Genomic DNA, 17,584 nt, shown 5'->3' with positions numbered 1-17,584 from the left:
TGAATATCCTTTTATTTTTCTATGACGTTACAAAGGCTTAGAACTTTAGCAGCAATTTCGCACATTTTCAAGAAAATTTCAAAAGGCTATTTTTTCAGGGGCCAGTTCAGTTGTGAAGTGGCTTTTAGGGCATTATATATTAGAAACCTCCAAAAAGTCACCCCATTTTAAAAACTTCATCCCTAAAAGTATTCAAACCAGCATTTAGAAAGTTTCTTAACCCTTTAGACGTTTCACAGGAATAAACCAAAGTAGAGGTGAAATTTACAAATTAAATTTTTTGTTGTTGCAGAAATTCATTTTTAATCCATTTTTTTTATAACACAAAGTTTTACCACAGAAACGCAACTCAATATTTATTGCCCAGGTTCTGCAGTTTTAGGAAATATCCCACATGTGGCCCTAGCGTGCTACTGTACTAAAGCAATGTAGAGGTGAAATGTTCACATTTTTTTTGCAGAAATTTCTTTTTTTATCTATTTTTTTGGAAACACAGAAAGTTTTACCAGACAAATGCAACTCAATATCTATTGCCCAGATTCTTCAGTTTTTAGAAATATCCCACATGTGGCCCTAGTGTTGTAATAGACTGAAGCACTGGCCTCAGAAGCAAAGGAGCACCTAGTTGATTTTGGGGGTTCCTGTTTATTAGAATATATTTTAGGCACCATGTCGGGTTTGAAGGGCTCTTGCGGTGCCAAAACAGTGGAAATCCCCCAAAAGTGACCCCATTTGGGAAACTACACACCTTAAGGAAATGATCTAGGGGTATAGTGACCATTTTTACCCTACAGGTTTATTGCAGAAAATTATTGGAAGTAGGCCGTGAAAATTGAAATCTACATTCTTTCAAAGAAAATGTAGGTTTAGCTAATTTTTTCTCATTTCCACAAGAACTAAAGGAGAAAAATCATTTAAAAATTTGTAAATCAATTTCTCCCGAGTAAAACAATACCCCATATGTGGTAATAAACGGCTGTTTGGACACACGGCAGGGCTTAGAAGGGAAAGAGCGCCATTTGGCTTTTGGAGCTCAAATTTAGCAGGAATGGTTTGCGGAGGCCATGTCACATTTGCAGAGCCCCTGAGGGGACAAAACAATGAAACACCCAAAAAGTGACTCCATTTAGATAACTACAGCCCTTGAAGAATTCATCTACGGGTGTAGTGATCATTTTGACCCCACAGGTGTTTCATAGAATTTATTAGAATTGGGCAGTGAAAATAAAAACAATCTGTAAAGGATCTGCCAGACACAGCTTCTGTGTCAACGCCCATAGATAATCAGTCTGCACCTGCTTCTATGTCTGTGAGACTGACTCCATCTTCCACCAAGCACAGACTGTAGTGGCGGTCACATGGAATGAAACGTCATCCCAGGAGGCCGGCCTGGATGACGTCAGAGGGCCAGATTCCTGGGATGACGTTACATCCCGTGTGCCAACCACTGCAGCCAATCACAGGCTGCAGCGGTCACATGGGCTGTAGCGTCATCCAAGGAGGCCGGACGGGACTGCACAGGAGGGACACGTCGCCATAACAACAGCCTAGGTAAGTATGAGCGTTTTTTACCGCAGCAGGAAATCCATCCTAAAAATGGCGCCGTTTTTCAGACGAAATGTACTGCGGGTTCCAGGTCGGATACGCTGCACAGTTTTTGCGCAGCGTATCCGACCTGTGGGAACCCGGCCTTAAGGTGCTGGCTTTTCGCGGCGCTGTAACATAAGCGGGCCATAGGTGTCCAATTGGTTTTGCCGTGACCGTATCAACCCGAACTATAAAACTATTATGTTATTTAACCCTCACAGTTAATGCTGTAAAAAAATAAAAAAACAATGCCAGAATTGCTGTTTTATGTTTACTCTGCCATCCAAAAAATGCAATAAAAAGAGATAAAAAAAAGTCGTATGTGCCCCAATAATGGTACCCATAAAACTACAAGTTGTCCGACAAAAAATAAGCTCTCCCTTCGCTACGTCGATGGAAAAATAAAAAACGTATGGCTCTTAGAATATGGCAACACAAAAACAAATACTTTGAAAGGAAAAATGTTTTATTGTGTAAAAGTAGTAAAACATAAAGAAACTATATAAATTTGGTATTGTCGTAATCGTAACGACCCGCAGAAGAAAGTTATAGTGTTATTTATACAACACAGCAAACAGCGTTAATTTAAGGCACAAAAAAGTATGGCAAATTTTTTTTCCCATTACCCCCTAAAAGAATGTAATAAAAGTTAATCAATAAATCATATGTATTCGAAAATGGCGCCATTAAAAAAACAACTTGTCCCGCAAAAAAAACAAGCCCTCGCATGGATACAGAAGCATAAAAAAGTTATGGCTTTTGAAATCTGATGATCAAAAAAAAAAAAATAGCTTTTTCATTAAGACACAAAATAGGCTGGTCGCTAAAGGGTTAAAGATGATTAAAAGGTATAATTTCTGCAGGATTGACAAGCAATCTAATGCATATGGGTAAGGTCCAGAAACATTACACATGAATAAGATATGTCTTATGCCCCATGCACACGAAAGTATTTTTGCGGCCGCAATTCACCCACATATCTGCAAGTGAATTGCGGCCTCATTCATTTCAATGGGCCCATGCACACGACCGTGGTTTCCACGGTCCGTGCATGGACCAGGAGCCTGGACTGCAAAAAGAACGGACATGTCTTATTACGGCCGTGTTTTGCGGTCCAGGCTCTTAGAAATTAATGATCGGCCATGTGCACGGTCCTCGAGTGACAATCCGCGGCCGTCCGACCCGAAAATCATGGCCGTGCACATGGCTACGGTCATGTGCATGAGGCATAAGGGCCTATTCACATCAGCGTTTGCTTTCCGTTGATGGGTTCCGTCAGACCTTTCTCTTGGAGGAACAAATAAACGGAAAGGCAAACGAAAACCATAGCTTCCGTTTGCATTACCATTGATTTCAATGGTAATGCTTCCATTGCTAATGGTTTCTGTTTGTCTCCGTTCTGTAAGGTTTCCGTTTTTTTTTTACGGAATCAATAGCGCAGTCGACAAACACAAACCATTAGAAATGGAAGCATTACCATTGAAATCAATAGTAATGCAAACGGAAAGCTATGGTTTCTGTTTGCCTTTCTGTTGATGGGTTCCCCTGATGGAAAGATCTGACGGAACCCATCAACGGAAACTGAACGCTGATGTGAACTGGCCCTAACATCCTTTATTCGCCTGGGAGATGACTTGCTGCAAGATTCTGCCTTTTTACAATATCTTATTTACCCATTGCATTTTTTAAGTAATTTTTATTTAACTGGTTGCCGACACAGGACGAGTATGCTCGTCCTGAGCAGCGAGCACTTCGCGGATTAGGACGAGCATACTCGTCCTGTGTGACAGCCGTCTGTGCCGTCTCTGTGTGTGCGATCGAGAGCGGGGCAACGGCTGTAATACACAGCCACGGCCCCGCTCTGACAGCGGAGAGAAGAGAAACATCTTCTCTCCGCTGTTAACCCTTTGAACGCCGCGATGACAGCTGATCGCGGCGTTCAAAGAGGGGGGACTGCACATTGATCGCGTCACAGAAGATAACTGTGACGCGATCAAAGCCCACAATTCGTATGGCCAGACAGCCCAGGGTCCAGTGAAGGACCCCAGGGCTGTCTGAACATATTTCCTGTTGTTAGGGCATACTGAGGTATGCCCTAACAACTGCCTGTGTACGATCAGTAACAGGCTAATGTACTGGCATATAGATCTATGCCAGTACATTACAGTTACAAAATAAAAATAAAAATGATAAATCCCTTTATGGGATTAAAAAAAAAAGTTAAATGAATGTAAAAAAAAAATAATGGTAAATAAATAAATAAAAAGTAAATAAAATACACAGAAACACACATTTTTTATAATAAATAAACTTTTTAAAATATAAGTCCCAAAACATGAAATAATATAGACATATTTGGTATCGCCACGACCGTAACAACCTGTACAACAAATGTATAACATTATTTATGATGATCGGTGTATGGTGTAAAAAAAAATATATTAAAACTGCTGCGCAACTGCTTTTTTTCTGCATTTTAATCTAATTAAAAATTTATAGAAATTAAACGATAATGTATTTGTACCAAAAAATGGTACGTACATAAAGTACAACTCGTCCCGCAAAAAACAAAGTCTCATACAACTACGTCGTACAAAAAATAAAAGCGTTATGAGCGTCGGGATGCAAAGAGGGAAATTTAAAAAAAATTGCTCTGTCCTCAAGGCTAAAATTGGCCGTGTCCTTAAGGGGTTAAAGAGGCCCTAAAATGTGTGTTCTGTCCTTTGTATGATAATAACTTTTGCTTTTTGCTGTTTTGAGTTTAGTAATTGAATGATGCCTGCAAGATTCAATGTCCTAGATGTCCTGAGAACACTGGAACCACGATAGTCTGATGAATATTCGTCTGACCAACTACTTTGGATATCGAAGAAGGGAGATCTTTCTGTAACCACTTTTTCATCATGTCTATAGATAATACTCTGACTTTTCTATATATTGCATATAGGTTCTTCTATAGAAAGAAATGTATTCCTTATGTGTCTAAATGTACTGTGACCATCTATCAAAATAGCAACATTTTTACTTTAGCGCTTATTTATACCACTATTTTTGATATGTACTACTGATCACCTTTTAATACTAAGTAATTCACTAGTGTGTATCTATTACTTATTTGTTATTTTGTTATATTTAATCACTTTTTTTCATTATCGTTATTCTCAATAGGTCTGATATTTTGTATCACTGTATATCTAATTACATATATATATATTGAATTTAATGTATAACGTATACATTTCACTCATCACTGTGTATTTAGTTATTTATTTACTTATTTATGCACCCATTTACGCTTATACATTTTATTTATTTATTTATTTATTCACGAATTTAGTATGTTTCTTTATTCACTTTTTATATAGGGATGCCTTTTTTCCATCCCTTCATAATCCAGACTGTTCTTTTAAATTCATGTTCACCTCCTTTCTTTATAACATGTTCTATTTATGTGATATACAATTTCTATTCAACCTTCTGTTGATTACGCTGGATTATTTTCGTAATTTACTTTGTAGACACGGCTGATGGTCTCGGATAGAAGACATGGGAAACTATGTTGATATATATACAAAGACACTTACACTCAGATCACTCCTTTCCTTGGGGTTGCGCCTGTTATGTGAATGCCGAGTGTCCGTCTATGTCTCCCTTCGTCTGTTCACTGGCGCGGCACATGTGCTGTTTCCATGGAGACGCGTCTTTGGCGACGCGCAGGCGCGGCGCCAGTGTGACGACGGGGGATGGAGGTCTCGTGACCTCGAGCACTTCCTGACATGCGCCGGAGACCTAGGAAATGGACGCACCGGAACATACTTGCAGGTATCATCTGGGACTATTTATACGGACTGGACACACAGTATTTTACACCCCCTGAGGAAGCGACACAAGCGAAACGCGCGTCGGGGTGCCTCAAACATTAGGTGGATCATTCTATTCCCATAAACTTCATGGGTAAGCTATTATCTACTCATTTCCCTGGTTCTTGCCAGGTGGACTATTTATATACCAGGTTTTTTCAGGTTATACTTTTCTCCTGTCTTCTACCCGGGACCAGGCAATAGGTGGGGTTAGACATAACTTCTTGTGGCATTGATTTGTATGCTGCTAACTTGATACGCATTTACTATTTCACTGGTGGAATGAGGAAGTGCTGTTTCAGGGTACCGGCACTGTCTGTATGGAACATCACTTTGTCTTCTTCCTCCATTAAAACCACAGTCAGTAGAACTCTCTGCCTGTAATATTCCAGGCATACCTGTGTAGAAGGTCTAGAATTTGATCTACCCATTTACCCTTCAATTTTAATACCTCGTTGTGTATTTGTGGTTTTATATTTGAATTTTTTGATGTAACAATAAAAGTATATTTATTTCTCTGTACACTTATGGTTTAAGACTCCTGTTTCTCATAGTTTTCAAGGTTATTCTTGGAGTTTCGCTATTTATAGTGACGTTTCTTGGAGGTGTTGTGACTACCACTTTGTGGGTGACACCTAGCCAAATTATCATACTTGCGAGACATTTTGGTTGTTAATTGTATCTTTCTGTGTTCTTCACAGCTTCTGGCTCCAGGCCTAATATGGATTTTCGCTTGCGAGACCAATCGTGGATCTCGCAACTCAACGAGGTTTTTAAAGATGATTTTAATGTGCTTTTAGATACCAATGGGAAAGATATGCAAACATTAATCGGCAGATTAAAAGATTTGCTCAAACAAAGAACTAGGATCTGGTGGAATAAGGCCTTTCTCGACAGATATTTGAGTAAGGGCCTTATTCCAAGAGGCCTTAGAATCCAGGTGTTCCCCTCCTTTCATATGCAAGAAGAAAGTTTTAAAGATAAATGGGAAACACTCTCCACAACGTGCTCACGAGGATATATGGACCTTTTGGTCCAATCAAACCATACAACTTTGGGGACTATTGAGAAGGAGGTTGAGGAAATACAAGTGGCCCTCAAAAAAGATCTCTCGAGTGATGCACTTGAGAAATTAAATATAGATCTAGATAAAGAATTTCAGAAGTGGGAACAGGAGATCTGTTCCACTAAAACTAAGAAATTCCAGAGAGACGTATTAGACTTCCAACATGGTAGAGTTTACAAATGGCGACAGAGTAGATCCCATGTGGGGTCCCGTTCCAGATCTGGATCAGTGTCATCCCAGACCTCCGAGGAACATACTGATAATAGATGGAATGGGGAGACTGGCCTGAATAGGCAAGACCTAACTCTACCGCGGAGGAATAAAGAGAGACAAGCAGCAAAGCGCAAGACCCCATCCCCCTATCAAAGAGGGAAAAAATCTAAATTCTTGGAGGTAATTAACCTATCTGAGCATACCCTCTCTGACACACAATGCTATGTTTTGAGCAAGGGACTTACGTTTTCCCCTAACAACCCATTTGACTATTTCACAGCATTAAAAGATCTCCAGCTTTTTTCACGCAAGCTGGTTCTGAGAAAATTGCATAACAAGGGAGAAATAGATGTGGGCCTGAATAGTTCGATGGAAAAGGAAACCCTGTCAGCTCTGGAGGAACTATTACAGGAACAGATCCCCCCTGAACAAGGTGGGTTCCCAACCTCGATTGTTCCAAGATCAACAAGGTTCCCCCCCTTGTCTCTGTGTCCACAAGTAGAAATTTTCACTAAACTTGTGATGGAGGATTTCAAACAAATCGCCATCAATAAACAACTTGATAACCTCACGGCAGCCCAAAGACTAGCCCTAAAAGAACTGCAAGCTTACGATGATGTGGTATATAAAGCTGCGGACAAGGGGGGGAATATTGTGATCTGGCCAATTAAACTGTATGAAAAAGAGGCCTTTCGTCAATTGAGGGATAAACAGACATATCAGAAATTAACCTACAATCCCATTGGCCCCTTCTCCTCAGAATTAGAAAAACTGCTGAACCTGGATTTGGACAGAGGAATAATCCCGAAAAAAATCTTTGATGGCCTTGTGGTCCAATATCCAAAAATTCCCACTTTTTATTTACTCCCTAAAGTCCATAAAAACATGGTTGAACCACCAGGTCGACCAATAGTGTCAGGGATAGGGGGTTTGTGTGACCCTGTATGTAAATTTATAGATTATTACCTGAAACCCCTTGTTGAATGTTTACCCTCGTACGTGAAAGACACCACTGATGTGCTTACCAGACTAGACGGGATATGTCTTGAGCCAAATATGCTCCTTGTGACCGCCGATGTCGAGTCGTTATACACGAGCATTCGGCACCATGATGGAATTTGTGCGGTCCGCTTCTTCCTAGGGATGAGCAACTGGGACAGTCAGGTGTGTGACTTGATCATTGAACTTCTGGAATACATTCTCACACACAACCTCTTCGTCTTCAAGGATGTGTTTTATGTGCAAAAGCAAGGCACGGCCATGGGCGCGGCGTGCGCGCCGTCATACGCAAACCTGTTTCTCGGTTTTTGGGAGCGACAGGTTTTGCAGGGTGGCGGCGCCTGCGCCGCTGACCATGTGCTGTGCTGGCTACGCTATATTGATGACGTGCTCATGATTTGGCAAGGGACAGAAGTACAATTGACTGAGTTTATGCACGAGTTAAATGCTAACTCATTCAATATAAAACTTACACACATTGTTGATAGACGAAGGGTTGACTTCTTAGATATCTCTATCGAGACAGATGAGGACGGGGTGTTGCAGACGGACGTCTTCAGGAAAAAGACGTCGGTCAATTCTCTTCTGCACGCCTCGTCATCACACCCATATTCCACAGTGAAGGCTGTCCCAGTTGGTCAGTTCCTGAGGATGAAGCGGATCTGCTCATCTGATGAGAAATTTGAAAATCAGTCACGGGATCTTAAAGATAGATTCTGTTGGAGGGGCTATAGCCAGAGAATCATCAAACAAGGATATAACCGGGCTAAAAAAACGGAACGTAGGCAACTTTTACATTCGACAGAAAGAAAAAAGAACAGTGTGGCCAATAATAAAATCAGATTTATCTCAACTTATAACAATCAGTGGCAAGTTATGAGATCAATATTAGAAAAACATTGGCCTATTTTAAATACAGAACCTGCCCTAGCGACTGTCTTACCAGTCAAACCCCAGATGACCGATCGAAGGAGTAAAAACCTTAAAGACATTTTGGTAAAAAGTCATTATGTACCGATACAACCTAATCCCTTCTCGACACGAGGCCCTATTCAGGGGTGTTATCCATGTGGCGACTGTGTTGCTTGTGCCAATATAGCACGTACAACAACTTTTGATTCCGTTAACGGACGTCGGTTTAAAATTTTGCATTACATTTCATGTAGTTCTACTCATGTCATTTATTATGCAAAATGTGGATGCTCCAAGATCTACGTTGGCCTCACTTCTAGGCAACTCAGAATTCGGATCCGAGAACATGTTAGGGACATAATGGCCGCCAAAGAAATTGACGACCTGTCTCTATTAAAGACCATCCCCAAACACTTTAAAATACACCATGGATGCGACCCTAAAACCTTTTTGGCCTGTGGGATAGATATTGTACATTGTGGTGTCAGAGGGGGTAACGCAAAGAAGATCCTAGAACAAAAAGAGTGCAGATGGATTACTACGTTGGGCACTTTGACTCAGTCTGGGCTCAATGAACAACTGAGTTTTTCTGCCTTTTTATAATATCTTATTTACCCATTGCATTTTTTAAGTAATTTTTATTTAAAGAGGCCCTAAAATGTGTGTTCTGTCCTTTGTATGATAATAACTTTTGCTTTTTGCTGTTTTGAGTTTAGTAATTGAATGATGCCTGCAAGATTCAATGTCCTAGATGTCCTGAGAACACTGGAACCACGATAGTCTGATGAATATTCGTCTGACCAACTACTTTGGATATCGAAGAAGGGAGATCTTTCTTTAACCACTTTTTCATCATGTCTATAGATAATACTCTGACTTTTCTATATATTGCATATAGGTTCTTCTATAGAAAGAAATGTATTCCTTATGTGTCTAAATGTACTGTGACCATCTATCAAAATAGCAACATTTTTACTTTAGCGCTTATTTATACCACTATTTTTGATATGTACTACTGATCACCTTTTAATACTAAGTAATTCACTAGTGTGTATCTATTACTTATTTGTTATTTTGTTATATTTAATCACTTTTTTCATTATCGTTATTCTCAATAGGTCTTATATTTTGTATCACTGTATATCTAATTACATATATATATTGAATTTAATGTATAACGTATAAATTTCACTCATCACTGTGTATTTAGTTATTTATTTACTTATTTATGCACCCATTTACGCTTATACATTTTATTTATTTATTTATTTATTTATTTATTTATTCACGAATTTAGTATGTTTCTTTATTCACTTTTTATATAGGGATGCCTTTTTTCCATCCCTTCATAATCCAGACTGTTCTTTTAATTTCATGTTCACCTCCTTTCTTTATAACATGTTCTATTTATGTGATATACAATTTCTATTCAACCTTCTGTTGATTACGCTGGATTATTTTCGTAATTTACTTTGTAGACACGGCTGATGGTCTCGGATAGAAGACATGGGAAACTATGTTGATATATATACAAAGACACTTACACTCAGATCACTCCTTTCCTTGGGGTTGCGCCTGTTATGTGAATGCCGAGTGTCCGTCTATGTCTCCCTTCGTCTGTTCACTGGCGCGGCACATGTGCTGTTTCCATGGAGACACGTCTTTGGCGACGCGCAGGCGCGGCGCCAGTGTGACGACGGGGGATGGAGGTCTCGTGACCTCGAGCACTTCCTGACATGCGCCGGAGACCTAGGAAATGGACGCACCGGAACATACTTGCAGGCATCATCTGGGACTATTTATACGGACTGGACACACAGTATTTTACACCTCCTGAGGAAGCGACACAAGCGAAACGCGCGTCGGGGTGCCTCAAACATTAGGTGGATCATTCTATTCCCATAAACTTCATGGGTAAGCTATTATCTACTCATTTCCCTGGTTCTTGCCAGGTGGACTATTTATATACCGGGTTTTTTCAGGTTATACTTTTCTCCTGTCTTCTACCCGGGACCAGGCAATAGGTGGGGTTAGACATAACTTCTTGTGGCATTGATTTGTATGCTGCTAACTTGATACGCATTTACTATTTCACTGGTGGAATGAGGAAGTGCTGTTTCAGGGTACCGGCACTGTCTGTATGGAACATCACTTTGTCTTCTTTCTCCATTAAAACCACAGTCAGTAGAACTCTCTGCCTGTAATATTCTAGGCATACCTGTGTAGAAGGTCTAGAATTTGATCTACCCATTTACCCTTCAATTTTAATACCTCGTTGTGTATTTTTGGTTTTATATTTGAATTTTTTGATGTAACAATAAAAGTATATTTATTTCTCTGTACACTTATGGTTTAAGACTCCTGTTTCTCATAGTTTTCAAGGTTATTCTTGGAGTTTCGCTATTTATAGTGACGTTTCTTGGAGGTGTTGTGACTACCACTTTGTGGGTGACACCTAGCCAAATTATCATACCTGCGAGACATTTTGGTTGTTAAGATTCCCCTCTCCCCATTGAAATTAAAGAGTGCCTGGCTGAGCTCAGCATGTATATTGAGGATCAGGAGACATACAGATGCATCCTTCCTTAGCTTTCCTCTTAGCAAATCCTGAGAGGTATGGCATGATGTGAATTTCAGTCTGTCAAGGGTTATGCTAGCATGTCGCGATATTATATTGAATTGGTTTCATGATAAATTGGTGTCCTTAACTAAATTCAAGCAAAGGTAAGGGTGGACACATCTGTAGTTGTCGGACGAGTAAGTAATGTCGTAGACAGCAGAGTAATGATAGATTTACACAGCAAAAATGAAAAATAAAGCCAAGCTAAGTTTTGACATAAGACTGTCTGTAAAAACTTTATATACTGTAGGTCTTACGTAACATTTTTTATGTACCACCAGAATGTTTTCATTGAAATTTTTTTTTGTATTTAAACGTTTTATTATGTTTTCCAAACATGTAATAAAGGAACATCTGGGATGCAGACGAAAAGAAGGGATAGGGGTACAAGGAAAACATTCCAGTCCAGATTGCACATGTGGTAGGTTCAAGAGTATAGCAGGACATCTATCCACACAGTAGCACTACATATGATTATGAATCCGGCGTATAGCATGACAAATGTAGGTACCAATGCACTTGGGTTTACATTTGTTGGCATACAAACCATTCCTCATGTGTCTACACTGGATGAAAGCATACAACAGGGTAAAGGGGGGGGGGGTAGAGGATGGGAGGGACAGACAAAGGAGAACACGAAAGCAACCTAATATGTGAAGCACCTGAGATTGGTACAAATACAGAAGAAAATTATCCACATAATAACAATACAATCGATTATGGATCCGAAATACATCATGACACAGGCCGTTACAAAAAACATGCGGACTTACGAGTGTTGTCACATAAACCACTCTTCATGTGCCTGAACTGGTTAGGAACAAATGATAGGGTATAGTTGAAAATGTATGGGAAAGAAGAAAGGAAATTCTTTTACATATTTAAATCAACACCTTGTACATCATGCCTTTGATTTTGTAGCAGTCAATTTCCTTTGAAGACAAAAAATTGTAATAGCCAATCACCACATATATTTTCTCCTTTCTAAAAGCTGGAATTATGTTCTAAAAAAGTGTTAGTCGAAACACATCAGAACAGCAACCTCATCTCCCTTGTCACTTAGAAACACATCATGCTTCTTTCCTTTAAGAGGAAGACTGCTGGGACTGAAATGAGATTAAAGTGCTCATATAGAATGGCACAGCAAAACCTGTCAAGATGGCACATCAAAGCAATTACAGGATGTCACTGGTCCTCCTACAATCCTGCTTTAAAGTTAGCTATAACAAAAGAATTCCAAGTTACATCAAATAAAAAGAATGTTTCAGGCATTTAACGTTTCATTTAAAGGAAACATAATTCTCTTTCTATTTTCTGCTTCTATTTCTGTAATTTTCAATCCACCATTTTGGGGGTACATATAATTTATTGATTAACTTTTACTAACTTTTACTAACTATTTTGGAAGTGGAATGGAAAAAAGACAGCAATTCCACCAGAGCTTTTTGCGTTTTAAACACATTCCATTCACTGTACGGCATAAATAACACTCTAAGGCCTCATTTACACGAGCGTGTGCGTTTTGCGCGCGCAAAAAACGCAGCGTTTTGCGTGCGCAAAAGGCACTTGACAGCTCCGTGTGTCATCCGTGTATGATGTGCGGCTGCGTGATTTTCGCGCAGCCGCCATCATAGAGATGAGGCTAGTCGACGTCAGTCACTGTCCATGGTGCTGAAAGAGTTAACTGATCGGCAGTAACTCTTTCAGCACCCTCGACAGTGCATTCCGATCACCATATCGAGTAACCTGTTTAAAAAAAAAAGAGGTTCGTACTTACCGAGAACTTCCCGGCCGTTGCCTTGGTGACGCGTCCTTGGTGACGCGCCTCTCTTGACATCTGGCCCCACCTCCCTGGATGACGCGGCAGTCCATGTGACCGCTGCAGCCTGTGCTTGGCTTGTGATTGGCTGCAGCTGTCACTTGGACTGAATTGTCATCCCGGGAGGTCAGACTGGAGGAAGAAGCCGGGAGTTATCGGTAAGTCAGAACTTTTTTTTTTTTTTTCACGTTCACGTATATTGGAATCGGAAGTCACTGTCCAGGGTGCTGAACCAGTTTAACTCTTTCAGCACCCTGCACAGTGACTGTCTCCTGCCGAGTTCGGTTAAAACGAGTTCGGCCGAACCCGGAAAAGGTCGGTTCGCTCATGTGTAAGACACTCCGTTCGGATGTTTGTAAACAGAAAAGCACGTGGTGCTTTTCTGTTTACATTCAGTTTGACAGCTCTTGCGCGAATCACGCAGTTCGCACGGAAGTGCTTCCGTGCGACCTTCGTGGTTTTCACGCACCCATTGACTTCAATGGGTGCGTGATGCGCAAAAAACTCAGAATTTTAGAACATGTCGTGAGTTTTACGCAACGCACTCGCGCTGCACAAAATTCACGCATCGTCTGCACTGCCCCATAGAGTAATATAGGTGCGTACGACACGCATGAAAAGCACGCGCGTCGCACGCGCGTATATTACGCTCGTGTAAATGAGGCCTAACTTTGTTCTATGGGTCAGTAAGATTTCGGCAATGCCGAATATGTATCGTTTTTTTCAGGAATTTCTGCTAGTTTTAACGGAATTGCTGCAGACGTGTGGACAAGCCCTTACAAAGAAAAAAAGTATTTGTTAAAAAAAATTGGGTGTCACCATATTGTGAGGGTAAGGCCACATGGTGCAGTCACGGTGCGTTTATGTTGCGTTTTTAAACCGTAGCAAGTCATTTTTCAATAAAAGTCAATGGTGAAATTTTGGTTATGGACAGACTGCTGCTATTATATTACAATGTGTTTTTTGTGCAGTTAACTGCATGCAGTTAATGACCGCGCTGCCAATGTTGTTGCTGAACTGCTTGCGTTTTTGCTAAGGGTACGACCACACAGAGCGGCCCTGACACAGTCACAACGCGGCCAACAACCGCGCTGGCACTATGTAGGAGCGGCTGTCAAATACCTCGATAAGGAGTATTCTGGTTACATGCGCATGACCACTGCCACTCCATTCATTCTCTATGGGAGCGCAGTGTTCGGCTTTTTCCGGCATTGCCATAGAGAATGTATAGGAGGTAAGTTGTTGTAATTTGCAAAATCATGTGGCCATAAAGGGTGTATTAATTCATGGGCGCACGATTTTGCAGATAAAGGGACAGTTTACCCGCGTTAACATGCGGCCACTAACAGGCTGTTTGACAGCCGCACCTACCCTAAGGCCGGATTCACACGAGCGTGTGCGTTTCGCGCACGCAAAAAACGCTGCGTTTTGCGTGCGCAAAAGGCACTTAACAGCTCCGTGTGTCATGATCATATGGTGCGTGGCTGCGTGCTTTTTGCGCAGCCGCCATCATTATGACACTCTGTTTGTATGTTTGTAAACAGAAAAGCACGTGGTGCTTTTCTGTTTTCATTCATACTTTTTACTGCTCTTGCGCGAATCACACGGAAGTGCTTCCATGTGCTGCGCGTGGTTTTCACGCACCCATTGACTTCAATGGGTGCGTGATGCGCGGGAAACACACAAATATAGGACATGTCGTGCGTTTTACGCAGCGGACACCCGGTGCGTAAAAATCACTGACTGTCTGCACGTCCACATAGACTAACATAGGTCTGTGCGACACGCGTGAAAATCACGCGCGTTGCACGGACGTATTACACGTTCGTGTAAATAAGCCCTAAGTGTAAGGCCACACGGTGCGTTGTTGATGCGGTTTTGTTGCGCTTGAAAACCGCATGCAGCCAACTGCATGCGTTTTTTGTTCTGTAAAGAAATGGCTGGACACAACATGAAATGGTTGGGGGAGGCAGACATGACCAGGGTTACAGGTGAGGAAGGAATGGGTCAAAAGTTCTGGAGAAGAGCGGGAGAAGGGAAAGGGGATGGCCTTAAGGGGGCGAGGTTAAGGGGGGCATATAGGGTGGAGAGCATCGGATTCACGCCATTCCTATAGGAAAAACGGTTAGCCCTTGTGCACTCTCCTAGGGACTAACCTCTGACAAGTTGCAGGCCTTTCTGGAGCAGCTGCGGGTAGCGGTGGCGGAGCGTGGCATGGCCTGGCTGGAAGAGGAGCTCGGTCGTACAGGTCCTGCGGACTCTGGGCAGGAGCTCTTGATGTCTGCACGGCCGGAGGAGTCGCCGAGGACGTCTGCTTCTGCGCCGCTGGCATCTGCAGTGCAAGTCGCCTTGAGGGAAAAGGTGACGTCATCTCCCCTCAGACGGTCGCGGCGGGCACGACTTCCAGAGCACCTTAGCCCGTAAGTATTACCCAGGGTCCGGCGCAGGCTTAGGAGCCCCACTCGGGACCCTCCATGCCGGGCGTCCGCTTCCACCACTAGGGGGCGGAGGTCCTGGTCTGTGAGGAATCCTGGTCGCCGGTCGGGCCCTACGGAGAGATGACGACAGGATCCCAGGCTTGTGGAGCCGCCTCCCGTCCCCAGGTCAACGCCTCGTGGAGCTGCGGTGGGCCGATCTGGCAATGCACCAGTCAGACGGCCCGCCAGTCACCTGACTGAAGGCCCTGGTCGGTTACGCAGGCCGCAATCGGCGGTGATACAGAGGAGGTCGGTGGATGATGTGACAGATGCGGGGAGGATGTCAGGACGGCCCCAGACGACACGAGATGAATCGGAGGTCCAGGTTGCTGGCCACGTCGTGGGGATTCCATCGCCCCGGCTGGTGGAAACTCAGCGCATACGCAGCCCGGTGAGTCACTCTCACCTTTTCATACTTTTCCAGCTATATTTAGGTCTGGGGGGGATCCCAGGGGGAGGCAGTTAGGGAAATGGATAGTGGTGGGGTGGTGTCTACATTTAGCAGGAAGGGAGAGGTTCAGGAATTGCTGGGCTGTGTGAAAGCTTTGCTTGCGCGTTGTGAAGGGGGGTGGTCGCGGCGTGGGTTCCGTGGTCAGGTGGGTCGTTAGTAGACTTTACGAGCCCCCCAGGGGTGGTGCCCCCGGTTGAAGTAGGGGGGTATGACAAAGCTAAAGGCGAGGTGTACGTCTGTTTTGAGGGGCTGTTAGGGGCACATTTGAAGCCAGAGGTTAGGGAGAAGATTTGGAAGGATGAATACGTCGAAATCTTCTCGCTTCTTCCCTTGGAAAAATTAAACTTAGACAAAGGCAAAAGGTGGGAGAGTAAAAAAGAGGAGGAAGAGAAGCGTAGATATCGTTTAATTCCTCAGACTTTCGTGAACTGGTTGCAGGCTTTTGCCATTCTGGCGAGTGTTATAGGGGTAAAGGCGCCGGAAAATTGTTCCGCCCTTTTCGGTTACATGGATGCTATAGGCGAGGCGCATAGGTCTTTGGGGGCCAGACTTGGCTAAGATATGACGAACAGTTTAGGCAAAGGAAGGCGATTCGTCCCAGTATTAGATGGGATAACAAGGACATTGGGCTCTGGTTAAGGGTGATGGCCCCGGCTAAGTTCGGGCAGTCCTTTCCAAGGCGGGGGGGGGACGGAGTTGCCGACCCCTCTGGACAATCCTGGCAAATGGCGGGAGGGTCAGGAGGGCGGTTGGGTTTGTACTGGCAATTCAATGATGGCCGATGCAAGTTTGGGGCGGGATGTAAGTTTAAACATTCTTGTTCCTCCTGCGGCGGGACTTCTCACGGGTCTGCCAAATGTTTTAAAAAAGGCAAAGGAAAAGGCGTGGGTGGTGGTAGCCATGGGCCTGACGCCGGTGAGGTGGGTAAAGATGGAGCCCTATTTAAATAGGTTTCCGGACAAGGCAAAAGGGCAAATGTTGTTAAAAGTTTTTCAGTTTGGTTTTGAGATTCCTTCCCCAGCTCAAGTAGTACCTTTTTCCGTGCAAAATTTTCGTTCGGCGATGCAATATCCAGAGGTGGTGACGCATAAGTTGTGTAAGGAAGTTGGGTTAGGGCGTATGTCGGGTCCGTTTTTGTCTATCCCTGTCCCGGATCTGGTGGTTTCACCGCTCGGGGTTGTACCAAAGAAGGAGCCGAATAAATTTCGGCTCATCCATCACTTGTCTCACAAACGGGGGTTGTCGGTTAATGATGGCATTGCCCCTGAGCTGTGTTCGGTGGTATACACGTCATTTGATGTGGCGGTTTAGTAGGTACGGCGGTATGGTGCTGGGGCGCCTATGGCCAAGACGGATATTGAATCGGCTTTTCGCCTTCTCCCAGTACACCCTGGTAGTCAGCGGCTGTTAGGGTGTTACTGGAACGAGGCTTATTATCTCCCAATGGGTTGCTCGGTTTTTTGCGGGTATTTTGAGGCTTTCAGTTCTTTCCTGGAATGGGTGATTTGCGATGTGGCAGGGTTAAAGTCGGTCATTCATTACTTGGATGACTTTCTTTGTGTAGGCCCCTCGGTTTCGTC

This window comes from Rhinoderma darwinii, chromosome 1 (genome assembly GCF_050947455.1).
Source record: "Rhinoderma darwinii isolate aRhiDar2 chromosome 1, aRhiDar2.hap1, whole genome shotgun sequence".
Lineage (NCBI taxonomy): Eukaryota > Metazoa > Chordata > Amphibia > Anura > Rhinodermatidae > Rhinoderma > Rhinoderma darwinii.
This window is presented reverse-complemented; position numbering follows the sequence as displayed.